The sequence below is a fragment of the Accipiter gentilis genome, chromosome 6 (genome assembly GCF_929443795.1).
Source record: "Accipiter gentilis chromosome 6, bAccGen1.1, whole genome shotgun sequence".
Lineage (NCBI taxonomy): Eukaryota > Metazoa > Chordata > Aves > Accipitriformes > Accipitridae > Astur > Astur gentilis.
This window is the reverse complement of record NC_064885.1, coordinates 40,748,167-40,761,827: the sequence shown is the minus strand read 5'-3', so window position 1 is coordinate 40,761,827 and position 13,661 is coordinate 40,748,167. Positions and strand designations below refer to the sequence as shown.

The window sequence follows — 13,661 nt, the reverse complement described above, 5'->3', positions numbered from 1 at the left end:
TTCGTCACTTGTTTCACCCAAGACTGCAAGTCAGGAACCAGAAGCTACAGCCCCCAGAGGCCGGCAATATAATCACAAATGAGATTATTTCTGGTGACCTGTGCCTACGTATCGCCTCGTCCTGGAAAGGTGATACGGTAAGTGGTTCCTGTCACCCGTGCTGCCACTAGTCCATGGTGTCCTTGCTCATGCATGGTGCTGCTGATTACTGCACAAGGCTTCTTGGTTTTCAGAGCTGCCGTCACTCCTTTCTGCGGCCAAGGGCTTACTGCTGCAGCTTAGTCTCTATAGAAACAACCCAGTGTCAGAAACGTTCTGGTGTGATGCAAGACTAAATGAGACATGTCACTAACCTCCTTCTTGTCATCGTCCCTACCTCTTCCACAAAGAGGGCTTAGCCTCGTCTTCAGATTTGCTATTTGCTCCAGGTAAGGATTCAGACATTTCTCATACCTTCAACTCTCGCTGTTCATATTGGAGCTTTCAGGTGTCTAACAGCTTTCTGAAAGCTGCTTTTCACACACCCAGGGAGCAGTCACGCTTTGTAGTATCACACCTGCAGGCACGGCTCTTGCTCTGGAGTTGAGTGACCTGGCCCTGAACTGGTGACATTGATGGATCTTTTCTTTTTCTTTAGTTCCTGCTTTCTTGTCCCTTTCTTCCTTACACAGTAAAAGGAGCAAGTAAAAAATTGGCTTCCTCAGGGTGAGGTGAAATCAGCACATCGAATGTACTGGTGGCTTGCTTAGCTGAACCCCCCCAACGTGCATGGCGCTCGGAGAAAAAGTGCTTGTAGCCTGCCCTGCCGGCATCCCTCCCGAAATGCTGGGGCTGCTGGGGGAAACTGCACAACCACATCAGTTCAAACGGAAATGGTAAAATTTTTAAGCATTTAAATACTCAGTTGTTTATCTCGAAACTTCTTTAATGAAACAAAGGAAAAACAAATCCATTCTTGCTATTTTGCAGTAGACCAGCAGGCTGAGACGTGGCATCTGCACATGATGGAAAGCACAGCAGAGAACCAGATGCCTGAACCCTGCCTTCGGAAGGCTGGTTTGAAAATGCAGGGACAGTTCAGGTGCCGTTTCCACCTTCGGCTTGTGTGATCGCTGCCAAAAGGCACCAGTTAGCAGCAAATGATGATGACGTCGTAGGTACTTGGACAGGAGGAATTTGACCAAGGCCGACTACTCTAGTCACATACAGAAAGAACCAGAACAACTTTTTGACCAATCCTAAACTAAATTTACACTCCAAAAAAGGTGTTAAAAGGCCTAATTAACATGAATATTGCTCTGAAAGTGGAAAACATTATGTAATTGCAAATTATTTTTAGACAATGAACTGTTGGTTCTTAACATGTAATTTTTCCTATCTGGAGACTAACACAGACACTTTTTTCTAATTCTCTAAAATAAATCCTACCCCAGGAGTGAAGGTGAAAGCTGGTTAAATGCACTGTCAGAGAGGAGAGAGAGCACGTCTGATACATATACATTTCTTGAATTTACTTTGCATGTACCAACAGTTGAGGTAGAGAATCATTGGGGTCACAGGACAAAACTACCTCTTGTAACAAACCTTTTCCTCAGCAACTCCAGTCTCAGTTGCTTTTCTTTTATGTGGGTGTTCCCCTTGGCCCAACTCATAGTTTCAGCTTGTACAGTGGAAATCTCTTGGTGGGTGTTGGTCATCTATACATATTTAATCCAGGGCTGTGTGGCCAAAGACGCTTTGTTTGTGGTGTTCTTGTCAATGAGTTCAAGCTCTGGAGAAATGAACTTCGTGTGGTTTTTCCCATCGTTCTTCCTTGGCAGCAGCAAGGGGACAACTTGGAGTTTACAGGCCCAAATCTTTGTTGCTGGTTGATCTGAAAGACGTGCAGCAGCACTAAAGCTCAGACTTATTTAAGGCACAAATAATACTGCAAATAAGTCTTGCAGATATTTGAAATTATTCTTTCCCTTTGCTCTTAAAGGTGCTGTAGTCTGACCTAAGCAGTCGTGGTCATCCATGTAGGGTGGGATGAGAGTGTTATCCTTGAGGTCTGTACCTACCTTTCGGCTGTTAACTCCAACGTCTTTAAATTGGGTCTCTGCTCCTGGATGAGGAATGTTGTTAGTCCTACCTGAGAGCTGGCAGAACCTCCTCAAGGATGGTTGTTGTCACAATGTGCAGGAGCTACATCTTCTGGCTCTACCAGAAGATCTCGTGGCATTGCAGCAATTGCTGGAGAAGGAAGAGTTTCCTCACCCTGGCTGCTTGTGCATGTGGTTTGCAACACGATCCTCTTTCTTCCCCTGAAGGGTTTGCTGTTGGTAGCAAAATGAGTAACTAAGCTTTGCTTAGAGACTTGGAGGAACATCAAGTCTGCTTCTCAATTAGCATTTTAAGCATTTGAAAATAAGGAAAAACAGCAGATAAGCAAACAGATAAGCACATTCTACTGCCTAAGGTTTTAGAGTTATTTCTGTTGATTTAATAAGTCGCTGCTTGGTCAGCTATTGCTATATCTGATGAGCTAGTTCCATCTTTCAGGTATATACTTTTACTGTTCAGAAAAGAATCTGCAGTTCACTTGATGACATTGCTGGAGATCTATTTTGTTAATTACCATAACTCTTCAATATCTACTAGGGATGTTTGTCCCTGCCAGAATGAATAAATTAATTGTTACAAAATGCATATAGTTGGATCTAGTATTAGTAAAATAATATTGCCAGCTCAAAAAGGATTAAGTTCTTGCTTCCTCTTCAAAAAAACCATATATCGCATCTTCTGATTAAAAAGGAAAAACTGGAAATGTACTGAAATGTTTGCAACAGCAGTCTTGGAAGAATCACTCGGCTATTTTCCAAAGTCAGAAGGACCTCTACCGTGTGTCCTTCCACACAGCAGGCCCACTTTCAACAAAAGCTATATAAAGCCAGGAAGCCCTTCGGACAATAGCAACCCTGACCGCGACACTGGAGATTCAATTTTTGGAGAATATCACTGCCTCTCTTGATGTTTTACAGTTCCTTATCCAGACTCAGATCTTCAGTTTGAAGTTCTGGCCTAGAAACTATAGAAATCTTGTAGGCTCAGTGCTTCTTTGTGCGTTTTTGGGGTACCCAAAAAGTTGTCACTGCAACTGAAAAGCCCCATATGGACTCCAGTCTCAATCCATCTGTACTTGCACAAATTCTCCACAACTGGAGTGTTTTACTGAGTGAAATATTTGATGTTTGTGTTTTAGAATCTCATTTCCATTCAGTTTTCTGCGTGTGTGGTACTTACACAAAATTCAGAGAGTTCTAAAGAAAACAATTAAACACAGAATATGATTTTTTTATACATATAATTAAAACCAAGATACTTCCTACAAGTGCATTGCAATCTATGTGCCCAAACTCAAGGCTAGATCCCTGTCACATTTCAAGTTTCTGTTAAAATAATTTCATAATTAAAAATCTGGGGTTTATTATGTTCTATGCATGTTTATCTTACATGAAGACTGGAGCTTTTGGGGTGTCATGTGTCATTTGCTTACGACTGGAAAGGGGAAAAAATAAATTGAGGATAAATAATACCCAAATAATTCCGATCTGAAGATTGAAGAAAAAGGGCCTCTGGTATTGTAAGTGCTGTGCACTTTTAATTCACCAACTACAACAAACAATTTATGTCCATTGCGAAAAATCTAGTTAGAAAATTTCATGTGTTCCTGACCTTTGGTTCATAGTAAAGTAAGCCTCTACCTCACATACTCTGGAAAATATATGAAGTCTCCATCAAAAAAAAAAAAAAAGGAATTATCAGGAGACATGGAAGTGAGCTCCACTGAAAACCTGAGATCTGCAATTAGTTCTACCGGTGATAAAACTGGTAAAACACACAGTGGAGAAAAGGCTCAGGTTTTTCTATATAGTATCTTAAGAAAGACTTTACCAGTAGAAGATTAAGCATACAGTTTCCTCAATAAAATTTTCAAGTGGGGGATGAAATTTCCTTCTAACTCGTATTTATTTATGGCTAAACACAGTTAAACATATGTTTATTTCCAAGGAAAAAATGTTAAACAACAATACACGGGTGTAAATGTAGTGAGCATTTGATGTTGCAAATGCTTGTTTATAAACCAAGACTGTACTTTGGGAATTTTCTCCTGACAGTTCAATGCTTTGCATCAAAGTCACATCTTCTGAAAATTAACATCAAAGTAATTCAGCTTGTTATGGTGGTGTTTCAGTAAGGACAGTCTGCTACATCTCTGTAAATTAAAATGAAATAACTGTTATCCGTTTTCTATTGACTGTATTACAATTATATTGTAAAGTATGTGATCCAATGTAGACAAATGTTTAAGGAGATGCAAAAGATGTATGTCTTAGACAAGAAGTTGGTTTTACTTTCCTATTATGATATTTAACAAATGATGAAACAACCATAAGTGCAGCTGTGGTGGGTTGACCCTGGCTGGAGGCCAGGTGCCCACCAAAGCCGCTCTATCGCTCCCCTCCTCAGCTGGACGGGGGAGAGAAAATATAACAAAGGGCTCGCGGGTCGAGATAAAGGCAGGGAGAGATCACTCAACCAATTACAGTCATGGGCAAAACAGACTCGACTTGGGGAAAATCAACTTAATTTATTACCAATCAAAGCAGAGTAGGGTAATGTTCTTCCCGAGCTGCTCCAGCGTGGGTCCCTCCCCCGGGCTGCAGTCCTCCAGGCACAGCCTGCTCCAGCGTGGGTCCCCCGCGGGGTCACAAGTCCTGCCAGCAAACCTGCTCCAGAGTGGGCTTCCCGTGGGGTCCCAGCCTCTTTCAGGAACCTCCCTGCTCCAGTGTGGGTTTCCCATGGAATCACAGCCATCTTCGGGCATCCCCCTGCTCCGGCGTGGGCTCCTCCCCGGGCTGCAGGTGGAGATCTGCTCCCCCGTGGACCTCCCTGGGCTGCAGGGGGACAGCCTGCCTCACCGTGGTCTTCCCCACGGGCTGCCGGGGAATCTCTGCTCCGGCGCCTGGAGCATCTCCTCCCCTCCTTCTGCACTCACCTGGGGCTCTGCGGGGCTGGGGCTCTCGTGTTCTCACTCCTCTCTCCAGCTGCAGTTGTGCAGGTGGGTTTTTTTCCCTTCTTAAATACGTTCTCCCAGAGACACTACCACCATCACTGATGGACGCAGCCTTGGCCGGCGGCGGCTCCATCTGGGAGCCGGCTGGCATTGGCTCTGTGGGACATGGGGGAAGCTTCTGGCAGCTTCTCACAGAAGCCACCCCTGCAACCACCCCTGCTACCAAAACCTTGCCACGCAAACCCAATACTACAGCCTTTTAAGGAAAGTAGAGTCCACAGTGTGGTCCTGAAGACAATAACATAGGACTTAATCAGTACTATATAGTAAAATGCAGAGTCAGGGACTTCATGCGACAGTGACAAATCTTATAAGAAGACAATGAGCAGAATTTGGCGCTCTGTGGTGACTATGAGCCAGATTATTTTTAACAGTTTTTGATCTTTCTGGAGTAGAGTTTAGGACCCACAGATGTTTTGAGGTCCTGAGGACATCTGCAAAATGATTGCAATATGTATGTTTCATATATACTTGTACTTTTGTATATATAGATAAAATTGTTAGGCCTTTTTATATATATAGTTCACATATAAAAATGAATGAATTTTGAGAGGTGACTAACTTTTGATTTGATTGAAAGCTGCCTCAGCGCTGCTGGTCTGGGGTTTGTGTGGTTTCTTTTCCTGAAATCTCACATAATCTTTAAGTATCTTTTCAGTTTAGTTTCCAAAGTCCATCCATAAACAAGTACAAGAGTTAGTGGAGATTTTCATGTAGCAAGATGCTACTGACTCATAACCGTGACCTCGCAGTAACAGCCTGGATTTGGCCATTTTGTAACTTATTTTATTATTTGAAAATAATATAAAACTGTAAACATAAGCATGACTCATTTTATAGGCATATTCTCCAAAAGGTGCTTACCCAGTACTTTTAAATGCTTGCTTTTTCATGCTTCTATTTCCTGGAGATATTTAGAGAAATAATTAGAACTAGGACGATGCAAAGCTACTACTTTTATTAATAATGCAAGAAATTGTGACATCCAACAACTTGTACACAGTTAGTTAGAGCATCCAAATGCTCCAAAAGTACTCTATAGGGTTTACATCAGTATTATTTTCTTGAAAGCTTTAATATTCTGGATTTTCAGACAAACAAGTTCTCACAAATTTTTACTGTAAATTCCGATAAAAAATTGACAAATGTGTAAACTTTGCATGAACTAAAGTTTTATTTTTCTTCTCTATTTTGTATATGTCTATGCATTTTTCTGTTGAACACATGCTTTATATTACAGTTTATTCTTTATTCTAGTCACTGAAATATAACCATCATGATCAATACAGCATCGGTCTTTTAGTCTCTCTGACTGCTTAGTTACCCTGATTGGAAATTCTGATCACACACAAATCTACATCATCTGCTGAGGTTTTCCAACCCTGCAGATGGGAAATTCTATTGAATAATACTAAATACTATTACAAAAGAGACAAAAACAACTGAAACCTGACCTTTAGGATTGCAAGTTTTTAAACCACAGCTAGTAATTTTGCGCATTTTTTGCCTACGTAACTTTTGTGAATTTTATTCTTTCATCAGTAACACGCACAATCTGGCACATTATGATAAAATGGTAAGCGAGTCTGCAAGGAAATCGTTTCAGTAATTTTTCTGAATGTTGCAAACAGCTTCACTGGCTGTAAAGAAACTTATTTCGTTGAAAGCATTCTTCTTACAGCCTGTTTCTATGAATTGCTATGCAGTAGTCAGACCTCACTTTGCCGGGGCTTTGTGTGTCCACAGGGATGTGCCCACACCAAATCGTGCGAGGAGCCATGCCCTAGAAAAGCAATAATCTGAAGGATGTCTTTCTGCTTGTAATCCTACCATTAAGTGGTTTTTGTTTCTCAAGTAAACACAAAAAGAGGGGATGCATCACATCTTTCTTGCTCCTTTTAAGGACTATTCTGCAATCTTCAGTTCAAATTTGCTTGTACGAAATATTTAAAATAAAACACGATTATCCGTAATACCTTCTAGCCTAATTTCCTTCAGTGTTTACTGATGATGCAAGCTGACATTCACAGTAACCGAGGACTAAGTTTAGCCTCCAAACATGCATGGTGCATGCAGTTTTATCAGTATTCCCTGCAGACATGTACTTGCCTTGACTTAGAGGGTTGTAATCTGTTCAGTCTGGCTAAGAAGTACACGCAGGTTCCACGATACTGGAACAAAGAAGATCATCTGTGGCAGCACCTCCAGGCGATGCTGCTGACGCCTGCCAGCCACGCTCCCCCGTCCCTCGGCACTGCGGGTGCCCGTGCTAGCCCTCGCCCTTCTCTTTGGCACCTCGAGAACGTACCGTTGCTTCACAGATAAATCCCATAGGGTACCTCGCAGGTGGGAAAGCGCCAGCAGAAACGCTGGCCACAAATTTCACCCAAGGTGGGAAGGAATCATTTGCACAGTGATTTAATTTTACACCGAAGAACGGGGACTTTTCATCTCTGGCTGTTGCACTTGAACACAATGCAGACGTTATTTCAAACCCCTAAGACAGGCTAAGATATTAATCAGATCCAAAACATTCTTCTCTTTTTAATTTCTCACTCCAGCTGGCAGCACACTGTTTTAAAGAGAAACCCCCATGCTCTTTCTAACCCTCTTTGTTGGTGGACATTTCCCAGCATTGCTGCAGAGCCACCCTGGCCACGGTGTCACCGGTCCCAGTTTCAGCTTCTCCCTCCTCTCTCCCCATTTCTGCACCTCTGCTCTTCGGCATTACTCAGGCCCACAGTATTTCTGTATCTGGCTCTGGGGGGCCAGCGTGTCCCCTTTAAATCAGATGCGACTAATTCCCAGCATTTATGTTATGCTTTCCGTACACCGATTCGTGCTTTAAAAAAGGTGTTAACAGCGTTCCGTAGATGAGGAGAGGGAGACATGCAAAAGCTACAGGATTTTTCCAAGTGGCTGATGTAGGCTGAGACCTAGATCTCCAAAATTCAAGCACTCCACCCCAGCTTGGGCCAAGCTGCTGTCTTCCTGTTTTCCTTCTTGCAAAACATCTTTATGTCTATTTGCAGACTTAAAGCAAAGTGATAAGCTATTGACTACAAGAAAGCCAGTGGCTGGGATAGTAAATAATTCCTCCATGTGATACCACTGCCTCCGAAATGAGAAACTAAAGATGACACGTCTCTCATTACTTTGTGTTGTTTCTTATATAATTTATGAATCTACATCGCATGCGTTTTGAGTCGTAAATGTGATCTGCATCTGTATTTGGCAGAAGGCATGCAAAGGACAGTTCCCAATAATGCTGTTAGTCATTGATGTGCAGAGTTACAGTAAATAACATTTAATGTGAAATGTGTAGTGTTATAATAAACATGACAGTGGGCTAAGGTTACTTATACTGAGGATGCTGAGACTACTGGCAACGAGGAGCACTGATAAGGAGCTACATCAAGGACTGGGGACCAGGGTTCACGGGTTCTTTGCAGACTCCCAACCTCTTGCTGTTGCTAAAAAGGTACTTAAGGTAAAACACTACAACAAAATTGGTTTGATACTTCTGTTACAATAAATTCTAAAAGCTCTGTCGAGATAAAATAATATCTGGTCTTCACTCCATTAAAGCTACTCAGAAGCAGCTCCAGGTAATCCAAGCCAATTAATCCAACAAAAATGTGGATGTATCTCATACACTGGTAAATATGAACACAACGTCTCCATCCAGGGCAATTTTTCACCAGATTCAGAGACTGATCTCAGCATTCTCTCTAACTGCCCCCTTAAAGGAGCACTAAGCAAGAGCCTGATCTTTTCTATTAGGCTGTACTTGTGTATCAAGGTATGTGGGATACCAGCCACTGCCAGATGAAACATTCTCTCTCCATAAGGTGTCTAGCATAGCAAAGGTTTCTGAACTATAGAAACCACAGGAACCAATTTTCACTCTCAAACCAGAACTAAAATTCTACTTTTTAATTTCAAAAACCCATTGTAGGTAAATTCTGCTTTAAATTACACTCACATGAAACTCAAGGGCTGATCCTGCAGTTCCTGATATTTCCTGATGTGCTGGTTTTGGCTGGGATAGAGTTAATTTCTTTCACAGTAGCTGGTATGGGGCTGTGTTTTGGATTTGTGCTGAAAACCGTGTTGATAACACGGGGATGTTTTCGTTCCTGCTGAGCAGGGCTTACCCCGAGCCAAGGGCTGTTCTGCTTCTCCCCCCACCAGCGAGCAGGCTGGGGGGGCACAAGGAGCTGGGAGGGGACACGGCCGGGACACTGACCCAAGGGATATTCCAAACTGTATGACGTCATGCTCGGCACATAAAGTTGGGAGAAGAAGAAGGAAGGGGGGGACGTTGGGAGTGATGGCGTTTGTCTTCCCCAGTCCCCATTCGGCGCGCTGGAGCCCTGCTGTCCTGGAGATGGCTGAACACCCGCCTGCCCGTGGGAAGTGGGGAATGAATCCCCTGGTTTGCTTTCCCTATTAAACTGTCTTTATCTCAACCCATGAGTTTTCTCACTTCTACTCTTCCGATTCTCTCCCCCATCTCACCGGAGGGGAGTGAGCCAGCGGCTGCGTGGGGCTTAGTGGCCAACTGGGGTTAAACCACGACCCTTGAGGTCCATTGGGAATCTTCTTTTTATAGAACTGTGCCAGTGCCCGGCAATGGCACTATTTATTTCCCATGCCGCACGAGATGTGTTTAAAATGTCAGCTGAAAGTGAAAATACCTGTATGTGACTTCTCCAGTGCCGCTTACAATATTTAGCAGAACTTGATGAAGGTATTGCCCAGATCTTCCCTAGTGCTAACCTTTCAGCAAGTGCACAACAAGTCTAGAGTTTTGTGTATTTTGGGATTTCGTTGCAAACATTTAGCTCAGTCTATAATATATTATAAATATTTCTCAACACAGACAACAGCACTGTATATTTTCACCATGCCTTCATGTCACAGAGATAAGCATTCTACGGAGAGGTGAACTACAAACACGATATTAAAGGATTTATCTAAATCCACACAGTAAATCAGTATCAAGGGCTGGGAGGAAGGCAGGAGGTCCCAGCTGCCAGCCTCTCGCTTACCTGACCAGCTCAATAGCAAGCACTCATCTATCCTTTTTTATGTAATTAGATAAAAACCATTGCAGCAATTTTTGATGTCTACATTTGCTATTCTGGTAACAGTATCCACCAGGAAAGGAATATGATCTTCCACAAGTAACACCTCTCCTTAATACAGCCAGCCCCAGTCTTCCATGTTGCAGCCATAATACGTGACCAAATTAGATATAACTTCTGATCACAGTTTGCAAAAATGAATGTAATGACTTGTGATCCTATGTCACATTTCACAAGATTTTAGGAGATGGATAAACAGAAATGTGTACCAACTTACCATCAAAAAACCTAGTCACCCCCCCCCCCCCCCCCCCCCGAATTGTTATATTTAAAAATCTTGGCTTCTGATTTCTGTATTTTTATATCGTCAACCTATGACTTTAACCTTCTTTGCAGAGCATGTGGTAATAACCTAGAGGCATCAAATCCAATCCATGCACATCACTTTGAATATATTTTTTCTTTTCTCTGCCATCCATCAGCCAGATTCATTACTGAAGATATACCACATCTCTTCTGAGTTTAACCCCCCTCCCCCCCAAATTAATAGAAATGGATTGATGCATTTTTTTGTTTCAGAACTTCTCTGTCCAGTAGCAGTTTCTCTTTTCCTGCCCTTCCTGAGCCTGTATTTAATCCACTTTAGTACTTTTCTCAAATTAAACATTTTTTCTTCAAAAAAAAAACCTTGTTATTGATGCAAAAGGTACCTCCTTTGAAAAGTTTGCTTGTGGATTTTGGATGTATCCTCTCTCCCAAACACAATAAAGTGCAATCTTCTCTTATTGCTGTGGTATGTACATATCCAGGCTACTGTGAGGGTTCTGGAGCAGATAGTAAACACTGCCTTTTTTTTTTTTTTTTTTTAGTTGCATACAAGAGGGAATAGTCTTTAAGAGCCTACACTCGGCTCCCACTTTTCTACTCCAGAAGTATTGTAGAAGTACTTGTTCTTTTCAGTTCCATTTAAAAAAATGTTTTCTAGGCTGTTTACTCAAAAAAAGGAATAGAAACTGTGGTTCATATTTTTCAAAAATACCTGATTTGGGCCACTCAGCTTAAGAAGCTATGAAGACATGTAGTGATTTCAGAGCTAGATTTTTAATGAGCTAGGAACTAAATGAAACTAGCCACCAGTATTGCATGGGCCACAAGCTGGCTTTCAGCTTTCAGTTACTCACCAGCCACTCAAGCAGAAGAGAACTTAAAAGGCTTAAAATATTACTAACTTCTCCTTGAAGAAGCTAGATGCCCCCTCCCAACAAACATACAACGCTTACTTGTTTATCCTCAAAATCTGAATTAGAGTGCTTAATTTGTTTGTCATCAGGTCACTGTGCTCGTTTGGGTGACCCTGACCGACCCAGAGAGCTTCTTTTATTCTCTGGACCAGCTCCAGCTACTGGCTGCAATGATTCTACATTTTACCAGTATCTCCCTCTTCCAGAATTCAACAAATCATCCGATACAACCAGGGCTGTGTCTTTGCTACTCACCTCATGCCTGTCTGCTCAAACTCTGCAGTATATTGTTTAATCAGTGACTGTCATACTCTGTCCAGCTTTATGATCCCAGCATCAGGCTCTTCTCTATTGATTTATGCTTTTGGCACTTTCATTCACTAGATTTAATGATTTTTGTGATGTTTACTTTGTAATAAACTAAGGTTATAAAGATATAAATTTCTAAATTAATGTTGTGGTTGATTTAGCAAGGGCCTGATCCTCTGAAGTCATTAAGAACGTGGGAAAATTTCCAGTGACTTCCTCATATGTCAGAGCACAGGCATGGATGCATTTTTCCCCCCGATGGAAATTTCACTTTTCAAATGTAGATTGCATCTTAAGCTCAGCGGATTCATTTCAAGATAACCAGTGCATGTACACCTCTACCAAATGCATTCTGTGCCCAGGAGTGACATACGACAGCAATCAGTGAACACCTAAATCAAAGTAACCTTTGGGTTATTGTTTAAACAAACAATGTCACGATATTCAGACAAAACTAAACAAAACCATCTATACCCCATCAGAAGCAATATTCTTCAAGCACAATCACAAAAGCCAACAATTTCAAACACTGAGAATATTTTCTACGTGAGAAATATGATGGCAAGGGATTCATTTCATGGTGAGTGGGACATGCATTTATTCAGACATTGGACATGGATATCTTCTATGAATCCATAGGCCCATGAATTGGCTTTCTAAACTTTTTTGAGCTCAGGCTACTAAAGAATGCCGTGTTATTTAACAGTCGCTGTAAAAACTGATACTTCTATTTTTGCCTGAGGGACAATGGGGAGTTATTCTAACAGATATGGCAATGGACATTGCTTTTGAGAAGGATATATTTGAAGTTAAGGTTGCCTTTACTAGGAATAAAAACATACAGCCGACTCACTCTTGAGCACCGACTCCCCATCATTTGCAAATAATGCCAACGCTAACGTGTGAATCGTCACAGAAACGCGATAGATACACTTGAAACCTTTAAATGTTATCGTACTCGCACAGTATCTGATTTAAATGTTAGTTCTCCTGAACACTACAGAGCTGGAAGGTTATATCCGATTTGAGAGGTACCAGACTTACCGCGTATCAGCTGCATAGCTCTAGAGTTTGCGACTTCCTGAATATTTGAGTTTTCTTTACTTATTACAAGGAGTTGCAAAGTTAAGAATTGGAAACTAGTCCAAAACGCAAGCAACTTTTCCTTTGGAAGCTTTCAGGATTGCAGCTTTTTTCCAAACATCTATTTATCTCCAGCAGTGCATTTCCCTGTTTGGGCTCTCTCCGCCCAGCCCACCACGGCACCAGGAAACTTGGAAAACATTTTGCAGAGAATCATCATTTTAAGTTTTTCTCGTTCCCTGATTTAGCTGTGAAAAGAAACAGGCAAATGTAAAGAGATCCACCCACTCCAAGCACATTAATTACAGGTACTGAAATCAGCCGGTAATGAAGGCAAGAAGGAAATCCAATGCATTAACAGCTTAACAGTGTTCATTCTTTTAACGTTTGCCCACACCTGCAAGTGTGTACGGCACGTGCTTTGTCTTTGCAGGGGCTAATTTGAGCATCTAAGACCATGACTTTGCCAGCCAGTGTTCATTTATATATGTATATTATATACTGCCATACCAGTCCTATGCACATACAGATTTTCAGCCTGCGTGCGCATTTTATGTTTCGTGCACAAATAAACAGATGAAAATCTGCTTGCACGTGCTCCTTCAAGGACCATTACATTATTCGGGATTATAGATGCTGCACAAAACCTAAAAAAGAAATTAGGTCATTGAGACCATTCTCCTGATATTGCAGTGACAGTCTTCCTGTGGAAAAAAAAGGCTCTGTAAAAGAGTCAAACTTCAGAAAAAAACGGCTTATTTCTGGTGTTAATCAGTCCCAGCAGACAAGGACCTACCCATACACAGATGAATGCTAAGTAAA

At 41.8% G+C, this 13,661-nt stretch overlaps 1 protein-coding gene across 2 annotated transcripts in view; it reads right to left on the bottom strand.

Moving 5' to 3' along the window:
• Positions 1–1,762: 1,762 nt before the first annotated feature.
• The window catches only part of SLITRK3 (SLIT and NTRK like family member 3), a 33,770-nt gene continuing 21,871 nt past the window's right edge, over positions 1,763–13,661 (bottom strand). Inside the window, exon 2 of one of the 2 annotated variants that reach the window (XR_007506355.1) lies at positions 1,763–1,873. The gene's annotated coding sequence lies outside the window, so the exon portion shown is untranslated. Of the gene's footprint in view, positions 1,874–12,998; positions 13,088–13,661 lie in introns of those variants that run through there. The other variant, XR_007506354.1, reaches the window with a different exon arrangement.